Below are 11,249 nucleotides of genomic sequence, written 5' to 3'. Positions count from 1 at the left end.
CTACATCTGCAGGTTCGCCCTAAACTACTACACATATAAGCCCTTATCCCACATGTTCATTGGCTTCCCTTTGCTAACGACACCAGTTCTTAACCCAGACTGAGAGATGGGGCACTTCAAAGTGCAGGTGCCTGGATTGCCCACTCTACAGACTTTATATCTATGGAAGTTGGGCCCAATTAGCTGTATCGGTGTTAATCTCCCAAGATGTTTCTAATGGGCACTCCCATGGGATATCCTAAATCTTTAGGCTTATAAATCAAACTTGATGCTTACTGGCTCTTCCAAACCTACCCCTAACCATTCCCTACAAACACTAACCACTGAAGCAATGACCTGAGGGTTCCTGGAGATTGCATCTCTCCCTGAAATGGCCAAGAACCTGAACACCTGTAGACTGAGTTTGTCTTTATTTCATGGCAGGAAAATAGGGTCATTTTCTTAAGTTCTCTCTCCATAACACACACATTAGTCCACATGCCATGATTTTCCTGAGGACTTTGGTTATGCAAGGTGACATCACGCCTTCTCAGAGAGCAGACTTGACCTGGTTCTCCCAGTGATTTAAGGAACTTGCTTTGGGGAATGCGAGGAGAGACAACCAGGAATCAGGAGCTATAATCTGAAAGCCCAAAAGGCCAATTAAAATGCTCTGCAGGAAATTTGAAAGGAAACCACTGTAAACGGATAAAACTTTACTAAGTATCAGACCTTCTGTGCTCCTGTGCGTGGGCTCTCTCTCTCTCATCCTCGCCCCGTCTTTTTCTTTCTCTCATATCCATGTGAGTGCTTGCATGTGCACGTACACACACACACACACACACACACACACACACACACACAGTGAAATAGATTCTTTTCACTCTTATTTCCCAGATCATGAAACTAAAGCCCGACAGGTAATGTCAAGGTCACAGCTGATAATTGGCCAAGGGCAGTCGTCAACCTAGCCATGTGCACATCTGTGTTATTCTTACTTATAGAACTGCTCATACTGATGGTTGCTTTCCTCTTTATTAAACTGCTTACTGGCTCCCATGCCTAAGCCAGGATGGAGGTTAAGAGAAAAGGCTCTAGGGCCAGGATGTCTGAGTGAATTGCCTACCACTTTTTAGCTGTGCAATCTTGGGCAAGATCAGTTTCCTTATCTGTAAAATGGAGGTGATAATAGTGCTGTTTGTCTCTTAAGTCATTAAAAAGATTAAAGAAGTTAATACAGATAAAACATTGAGAAACAGTACCTATCACTAGAGGCAAGACATAAACTTGTTCTGGGTTAAACCACTGTGATTTTGGAGTTGTCTGTGTCTGCAGTATGTCTAGCTTGTCATTCAAATACAGTTGAATAAATGTCCGTTAAATTAATTTTGATTGAATCATTATGCATAAAAGTTATGTGGCAGGAACAATTGCTGAAGGGGACTATGGTTTTTTGCTTCTATTATGTTCTTAAATTCAACAAAGTCTTCTGTAAAGGATTATTTTCCATTGTATTCTAAAGATCAGGTTTCTTCTGATGAATAACATTATCTATCAATAAACTTATTACTTTATTTTTTAAAAAGATTTTATTTATTCATTTGACACAGAGAGAGATCACAAGGAGGTAGAAAGGCAGGCAGAGAGAGAGGAGGAAGCAGACTCCACGCTGAGCAGAGACCCTGATGCGGGGCTTGATCCCAGGACTCTGGGATCATGACCTGAGCTGAAGGCAGAGGCTTTAACCCACTGAGCCACTCAGGTGCCCCAACTTATTACTTTTATCATCAAGGTATCAGCACACCATAGAGCACATAATCAGCTCAAGAAATATTTTTTCTCTTATTTCACTCAGAGATTTCATCAGTTGATGCTAATTGAGCCCATTAAAAAAAAAAAAAAGCCTATAGGACACACAGATGTTTTATTTTAAACCTTCTAAAATCTGCTATGCTTCTAGATGAAAGACAATAGAGATATCTGAAAGTAAATAAATAATAAATTCCCAAGAAGTCCATTTTCAATAAATGATGAGAATCCGAAAAGTAAGAAAATCTGTCTTGGGTATTCCCATCTGAACTGACAACCTCATTATAATTTCTATGAATGTGCCTCACTTACAAATTCCAACATCCTCAACTAGGAGAGAGACTTCCAGCCTTGACTCTGGGTTTCTATTGTTTCCTGGTTGAATTCAGGGAGTTAAAAGCCTAACACTTACTTTAGCATGCAGTTGGCTGTTGTAGATTATTTCCCTCAGCTCTTTGAAGGAGTGCAAGCCCAAATGAGAAATTCATCGGATGCTAGTTTGGATGAAAAGAGGGATCCATTGCTCTGTCTGCAAAAGGGGATGTGACACCAGTCTACCATTGTGTCTTGTTACAAACCAGAGTAAGCCTCTGCAAAGATATGATACAATTAACTTTTTAAAATGCCTATCAGTTGCCCACCCATCCATATCACATAAATACATAATTAACTTTCTAAACATGGATATTTTTGGCATTTAAAAATGTGTATTAATTACTTGATATTTTGCCCATTCCAGGCTCTTTATGTAAATATTGAATTGAGAGACTTCTTAAAATGCACAGAATTTACTTGGTCATCTTTAACAGTAGTTGACTAAATACATAATTAGAGTATTTTCAAAACAGGTATCATAGACTCAGTAATCTTTAGTGAACTTTTGCATCATTCTAACCTAAGGTGTCAAGATTTAATTAGAATTTGAAATTCATGGATCATTGACCAAAGCACCGTAATTGGTTTGGGCATATGTACTACGGCAGATCACCAGTGAGCCAACTCCTTAAAACAACCACTCAAAAATGCTATGTTCAAGGTGTGTCGATTTGTCCGTTTGGAATACTTCTCACAGAGAATTAGGCATTTTAACATCTTTAAAAAAGGAATTTTAATTTATCCCCAGTTGATAATAGGAAAGCTAATTTTTGCAAATGAATATCAACTAATTAAAGCAAAAGAAATGATAGAAATTCTAAAAATCACCATTTTGCAATCTAATCCCCACCCATGAAAGCATTGATTCAGAAAAGGAACATCAGTGGGAGCCAAAACTGTTAGATAAAATGGAAAGGCTAGTTCCAAGGTGCCCTGAGTCATCCCATTGATTGTTTGTTAATTGCAAAGAAAAAAATAAAAGAAGAAAACCATTTAATGGAGGGATCTGACCATCTTATTTAGCATCACTATTGGTGGATCTCTCAAAGATGTTCTGAGATGCAATATGCCATGCCCAGCAACACCTATGAGAATTTCTTGTTAATAATTTTTAATTTAGTTCTCATCAAGCATTTAGACCTAACCTGCAGTTTTCAGGAACTAGAAGAACAACATAAATCACTCCAACAGGAATCAATCAAACTAATCCAGGACAGAGCATAGTCCAAGGCAATGCCTAGTCACCAGAAAAATCGATGTAGGAACTTTAAAAAATGAGGGACTATTACAGATGAAAAGATACTAACAACAAAACAAAACAAAACACAATAACCTCAAGAGATGTGTGAACTTTGGACCCTCATTTGGTAAAAGTTTGGGGACAACTGGAGAAATTTAAATCTGGATTGGCTATTAGATTATTTTATGAAATTATTGCTTATTTTCTTAAGTTATAATGATCTTCTAGTTATGGAGGCAAAATGTCTTAGGAAATATTTGCTGAAGTATCTCTTCACAATGAATACAACTTACATCCTGCTGCATGCAGACACAGAAAGGTATGAAGCAAATACAGTAAAATGTTAACAGTTATACCTAAGTGGTGGATATACACATGTTCATTAAATAATATTTTCAATTTTCCCATGTTTGTAAATATATATCCACATATATATAGTGAAATATTTATATATTCACATATATATAGTGAAATATGTATAGATATATGTATAGACATATATAGAGATAGATAGATACTAGATAGATATAAAGTCAGGGAGAAAAAGAATTCTTGCCTCCATTTTCACATTGTATTTCTTGCTTTGTCAGTAGTTGTTATAAAAGTATGTATGTGTTTCATGAGAATATTTCCCTAGAAGTGTGTATATTTAATAGAGTATGACACATAGCCCTTATTTATTTACTACTTGTGCTCATTTAGATCTTATTGAATCAGAGCTTATTTATATTATTGGTCATTCCAGACATGCGTTTCTTTTTGCTCCACTCTAAGATTCAATTCATTCATTCTAGCTGTCTATGTTAATTGAACATCTACTAGGTGCCAGGCAAAATACTAGTTCCCAGAAAATCATGGTAAGCAAACACAAATGTTGATAAATGTCATAAATCTTACAGTCTAATAGAGAAGAGAACCCTTCATCAAAATACGGTATGGATATATAGTAACAAAATGTATTATACATGTCTTATCAAAATAAAGCTCAGGGAACTATGAAATGAAAACAGAAGACTCTGGTTTAGTATAGGGAATGCTTACTGAAAAGTGAAGGGTAAATAGGCACTTACCTAGAGGAAAAAAGTGAGCAGGGAAATAAAGTATCCAAGGTGGAAGGGAGCATGGCTAGTTCCATGAACAGAAAGGCCAGTGTGGTTGCAACAGAAACAACAGAGGACATGAGGGGGCTGATTTGGCTGAGGGGTAAAGAGAAGTCCAATCACACAATGCCATTAGGCCATATGGAGGATACCGATCTCTAGCTAAAGAGAATTGGATAATTTTAAGGGTGAAAGTGACATAATCTGATTGGCATTTAAGAAGACCTTTCAGGCTGGAGAGCCTGGGTGTCTCATTTAGTTGAGCATCTGACTCTTTATTTCAGCTCAAGTCATGGTCTCAGGGTTGTGAGATCAAGCCCAGTGTCTGGCTCCACTCTGGGTATGCCTCCTGCTTGATTTTCTCTCCCTCTCCACCCCTTCTTGCTCCCTCCTTCTCTTAAAAAAAATAAAAATAAAAATAAAAAAGTTCTTTCAGGCTACATGGCTATAATATGGTGAGTGGACTGAAGGGGACCATGAGTAGAAGCTGGGAGGGTGTAGTGATGGTGGAGATGGAGAGAAGTAAATAAATTTTAAAAATCCTTAGGAATTAAAACTGAGAGACTCTGTGGTTGATCAGATAAGAGTAGAGGATGAAGAGGCATCAAGGATGCTCTTAGGATTCTGCATCCAGCTGGTGAGCACAGAACACTGAAGGGGAAACATGTTCATTTAGATGGACTCCAAGGTTAGGTTCAGATGTGCTACATTTGAGGGTATCTTTAAGCCAAAAGATTCTTCAGGCAAAATCCAATGACTTATTATCTAATTTAAGACATTCTTAATATGGTTATAGAACGAAGAGAATTATTTTGTAATAAAATAAGATTTTGCATTTCCAAATGAGGTTTCACCTTGAAGGACAATGCATTATGCCAACAATCCTACCATTACTCAAAATTCACCTAGGATTCCTCCTTGTAGATCAACTCAGAGAGCCAGTGTATAGCTTCTCTACTGTTGGCCATGGATGCAAAGTGTGCTTTCTAGTCCTCCCCAAACTCTTCCATGCATCTCACCAGCAAGCCTTTAAGCCTTGCTTTGTCTTTATACCTTGCTGTATCTCGTGACTGAGCTTTCTGAGTTTGTTCACCTCTGAATTGGGGGGTGCATATAGCAGGCCCTTGATAAAGAGTTAGAATTAAATGTAGAAAACTGATCTCATTATTTCACCATCAGACCATAATTTTATCCAGTGTGGTCCAGTGCAATCACCCAACTTGTTTCCCAAAGCAGGCTCTGACCAATTTGCATCAGTCTTCTGAAATAACAAATCACCTCACAAAAGACCAGAAGAAGCGGAAGAAGAAGAAGGGGGAAGGGGACAAAGAAAGGGAAGGGAAGGGCCAAAAGGAGAAGGATCCATGGGTGATGAAAGTGTCCCAGGCTCTGAAAGTACTTTTCAGGCATGTTCCATAAGAGCCACTCAGATAATTACAGAGCCTGTGACTATTCTGAAAAGTCCATTTGAACACCCAAACTTTGACACACAAAAAAACAGTCTACACACACACTTCCCACAAAATATTAAAAATGAAACCTAAGAGTCAAATTAAATAGTCTAGCCCATATGACACCACAATGAGAATTCACTAGAAACCTAGACCAGCCTTTCAAACTTTACAGTGCATCAGACACACTTTGGGTGTTTGTTAAAAGTGTTGATTCTTAAAGCCTATTGAGTCAGAAACTGCATATATTCTCAGGTCTGTGTAGCTGAATGTATTTCATTCAACTTCATTCATTCATTCACTACATAGAAATTTCTCAATCCTTGTACTGTCTGTGCTCTGGTCCTGGCTCAGTGTTCTCATATCTGTTGACCTTGGGAATGTCACTTAACTTCTCCGTCCTCAAGATCTTCTGTAAAGGATGGAAGCAGATTTCTAAATACCTTCTTATTTTAGAATGCTCCATGCCAAACTTTGCTGCTTTTGCTCTGAGTGGCCCAGGACTCTACAATTGTTCTTAGTCCATGTACACAGTCTCTGAGCCCCACAACTGTTCTCTGATTGGCTGGACAACCTGAGCTCTGACCTCCTGTTCATCCTCATAATTAAGATAACTGTAACATGACTGGTCTGGCATGATTTGCAGCCTCTCACTTTGTTTCCCAGACCACCAAACTTGGTGATGATTCCAGAGTGAAGGCTCGTGTAGAGCTGGGATCATGTACCCTAGGGAGGCCTCTGAGAGTAGGAAGGGATAGATTAGCAGACAGGAGAAAGGGAACTCCAAGCAAGGAGAACAGCATGAGCAAAAGCATGATAATGAGAATGGACAAGGAATGCCCAGGGGTACTCTGTTATGATCAGAATGTTTGTGTCAAAAAATGGTTGGATTCAAGAGCAGTATTCTAGAACTCAGGTGAATGTTCAGGTTTGTTTATATCCCAATATCAAAGCAGAAACAAAGAGAAGGCTTAACGAAGAGCTAAGTGCGAAACAGGACTGTAATTGTGCACTGGAATGAGGTTCTCTTATCAAATAGGACAGTGACAATTAAACTCACACTTTGCATATGCCATTTAACATGCATCTTATACATTGGCAAACATAAACACCTACAAACGGACATAGGTAACCAAATGGGGAAGAGACTGCATGTGCTTCCAGCGAGCGCACTCCTTCAGAAGTGGGTAGAGAATGAGATTGTGCAGGCAGGAGACATTTGGTTGGGACAGGGCTTTGCTGCCAACTCAGCCTCTGCCATGTCATGAGTCACAGAACTGGCAGGCTCTGAGTACACATGCAGTCTTAAGACCCTCTATGCTTGCCAGTTCTACTGAGTATATGGTACCCAACCAAGGCCCACTTCTTCAAGGAGGGTTATTTTGAGTGGAATTTCTCCTTTGGAGGAAAAAAAAAAAAAGACATACAAAACTTCCTTCATAGTAGATCGATAAAATGTTCCTGAAATTCAAACTGAGAAAAGTGTCTACCTCATCTGTGGCTGGGATTTTCCTTTATCTACGATCATTTAGACTGAAGAGAGCACACTGACGGCCAAGTCTCCCAGGACAGGCTGCTGGCAGCGCGTTTTCTGAGAAAAGCAGCAGATGGCCTCTGGAGAGCACAAGGAGTCAGCCAAGATTTCCCTGGAGAATCACTGAATGGTTACTTGAGGCACACAACCCTCTAGGCCCTAACCAAGTCCAACCTTCATTTAGAGTTTTAAAGCCTAGGGTATGTGAGAGTCATCTACCACCGAACACAATGGTCCCACCCACACGAGAGGAACTACTTCTTCTCCCCAAAGTCAGCCTGGTTCATGTGTGACGTCACAATGGCTTACTTCTCCTAGTGCAAATACCACTTCTCTTGGCCTCGTGGGTAGTTTTAGAGGGCTCAGTTCTTACTTAATCGGCCCTCGCCCTGTTAAGTTGGCTCATTGCTTTATGCACTATATTTGCTAACTTGAACTAAAGGCCACAAGTGTGATTAAATCAGATAAATTTTTTTGGTGGCAGTTTTGTATTTCTGGAGGTCACAAAAAAAAAAAAAAGGAGTGTTTTATCTTTATCTAGTAGAGCCTGGAACTAGGCTAACTCCTATTTTAATTTTGAGTCAACTTACAAACATTCATTGGATAATTATTCCTCTAGGGAACCTACCTTTCTGGGATGAAGCAAAAGCAAACCAACACAGAACACGGCAAAAAAACAATAATAATAATAAATGATGAAGTGTGGTCATACTTTTCTTTTAAGAAGTCATCAATAAAGGGTCCTAGATGAGTAGTGATGGCCCTCCAAACCATACCAAGATGTTAACTGGGGAGGAAGGATGTGTTCTCAAGGAATATGAAATACACATGAAATAATGTACTAGGAAACGACACAAAGTATAGTTGGACAGATTGGTTCTGATGCCTTGGAATAGACAGTGTACTGTTTTGCAAAGTGTCTGCTATGGTTTATATGCTTCATTTTGGGATTTTGAGGTTTGGGGCAGTTGACTACCTCTTCAGAGAAAAGCTGCCACATCCAATCTGCTAAGGAATTTGGATACCTGTTGGATAGGTTGGATACCAAGAAGAAAAAATTTGTCCATCCCTCAACACAAGAACTGTTATTCATCTTAGCTGAGCATTTTGGGCTTAGTGCAATACCGTGATGCTCCAATCTGGGCTGTCAGATCCTTCATTTTGGAAAGCTGCAGACGTACTGTTCTTTGCTTGATAAGGATGAATACACTTTGCATTTTAAATTTTTATTTTCTTTATTGCTCTTCTACTTTTAAAAACATCTTTATACTGAAAGCAAAGAGATCACGTAACAGGGACAGGAAATAAGCAGGGCAAGGACAGGCTATCTCCTGGCATGCACCTGTCTCTATGCCTTGATCATAATGCTCTCTCTGCCCACTTTGCCCAAGAGCTCATCTCTAGATGCCCAAATTCTCTTCATCATTCAAAACTTTTGTCAGATGCCATTTCTAGGAGGCCCTTCCAAATCTCTATCCTGAGCGATTTTGATCTCTCCCTTGAACTTTCACTGATTCTCTCATAGCATTTAGCACTTTCTCCCATATACAAGTATTTACATATATTGGCTCCTATAATATATAACCATGCATATCTTAAGCAACTTAATATACTCTGCTGCATTCAAAATTGATTACAGTTTCTTATTAGCAGTCCACATTCAGTAAATACTTACTGGAAATATTTACTAGATAAATAAATAATTGGTCAGGGCAAGCAGATGCTCCCAAAGAATTTAATGTATATCCAATCGGGATACAAAAATGGGGGGGAAATCATGGGCACAATTCAAGCAGATATACACCTTGGATAAAAGCGGCCAATACATCAAATCACTCCTCTGTTATTTGGCTTAATCTGTCTCCTCAAGGTTCTGCTTCTTTAAAGAACTTCTTTTCTTTCCCTTGAAATCGTGGGAATAATCAGGAAATGGCCCTATTAAAATATAAACATTTCTTTAGAATTAGTTGTGGGTAAGCTTTCTTCTATGACTTGAAACCCAGTCCCACTGATAAATTTTAAAATGAGAAAATAGGAAAAGCAATTTGTCAATAAAACAGTGTGGCCCTACCCATATATTAAAAATAAATCAAGCAGATATTACTAGAATGGGAGAGAAAGGACACAAAGGAATATAATCTATTGGTAGATTAAAATGAATATGTGTAAAATGGCACGGGTATTCACTGGAATGACTTTTTCCCTAATGACCAAATTTAGGGTAAATACAACAGCTACCATTTCTTGAGTACCTACTCTATGCCAGGCAAGTGGAAGCACTTTTTATATATTGTTTGTGTTATATTATATTTTATATATTTTATATGTTCATTTTTATCACAACGCTTCAAAGTTAATATTATTGTTCCTATTTTAGGAACAGTATTTCTCCCCCTTCCTTAAGGGAGGAAACTAAGGCTCACAGAGCTTAAAAAACTTGCCTAAGCTAATATAACAAGGATGTATCATAGCCATTATAACTCACTACCTACAGCAGTAAAACCAAATCATGGGATTCGCCATTTCTTCAACACTTACAAGCTTAGACACATATATCTCAGTTATGTCTCATCTCAACCTTCTTAATTAGGCCCAACTTCAAAGGACTGACTTGTAGGCCTATAGCTGAGAAGTAGAGAAAGACATAAGAATTGCTGGAGATAACACATAAAGTGAATAACCCACATCAAGGTATACCACTGTTGACTACAGAATTTAGAATGTATTAATATTCCTGGTTCCAATTATCTCTCCTACTACACCAAAGCTGCTTTTGTACTGCATGACAAGAAAAATGCAATCAAGGTGTGCGTTTATATACATAATGTAATATATTATGGTCTCCTTCTACTCAAGAGTCCAAGTCTTTCTTCTTTTCCCTCTTCACCTCTTCCAACCGTCCCCTCTCTGTGCCCCAACCCACTGGAAAGAGCCCAGGACATTTGGGCCTGGGTAACCCTGGGAACAAAAGGCTTGGTTTGTCTAGAAGAAATCTGGTTGAGTTTGTAGCCTAAAAAGAGTTGAATCTAGAAGAGTTTCAGTTAAGCATTCAAAGTTCCCACACTTTTATCTACCACAACTGTGTTTTCATTTCTCATCCATTGTTCTACCTACCTTAAAATAGTCTGTAAATACATTCCAAATCTGGCTGTTGCATGAAATCCCTGACTCTGCATACAAAAGGCTGATGGGAACAGCAGTTCCTCCATACCCAGGATGCTCAGTGCCACCTGCTGGAGCAAGGAAGGAGGATTTTTCATGGGCAGAGGCTATCACTTCAGCTTCCGTGAGCTCTGGTCTCCACAACCTAGAGGTACCTGAAAAGTATGTACACTGGGGCAGCTGGAACATATGTGAGCCTGGTTTCCATAGCACTTAAATCCTTGCATTTTGAGCTTTTGCATAGCAAATAGAACCATTAATAAAACAAAAAGGCAACCTACTGAATGGGAGATATTTGCAAATGATATTTCCAATACAGGGTTAATATCCAAAATATACAGAAAATTTACACAATTCAACACCCTCCCCGAAAGAAACCCAACCCAAACCCATTTAAAAATAGGCAGAGGACCTAAATACACATTTTTTTTCCCAAAGAAGACATACAGATAGCCAACAAACACATGAAAGGATGTTCAACATCACTAATCACCAGGGAAATGCAAATCAAAACCACAATGAGATATCACCTCACACCTGTTAGAATGGCTAAAGTCATAAAGACAAGAAGTAACAAGTGTCTGCAAGGATGTAGAGGA

The sequence above is a fragment of the Martes martes genome (genome assembly GCF_963455335.1).
Source record: "Martes martes genome assembly, chromosome: 13".
Taxonomy (NCBI): Eukaryota; Metazoa; Chordata; class Mammalia; order Carnivora; family Mustelidae; genus Martes; species Martes martes.
The sequence above is the reverse complement of the archived record's forward strand: the minus strand, read 5'-3'. Positions refer to the sequence as shown.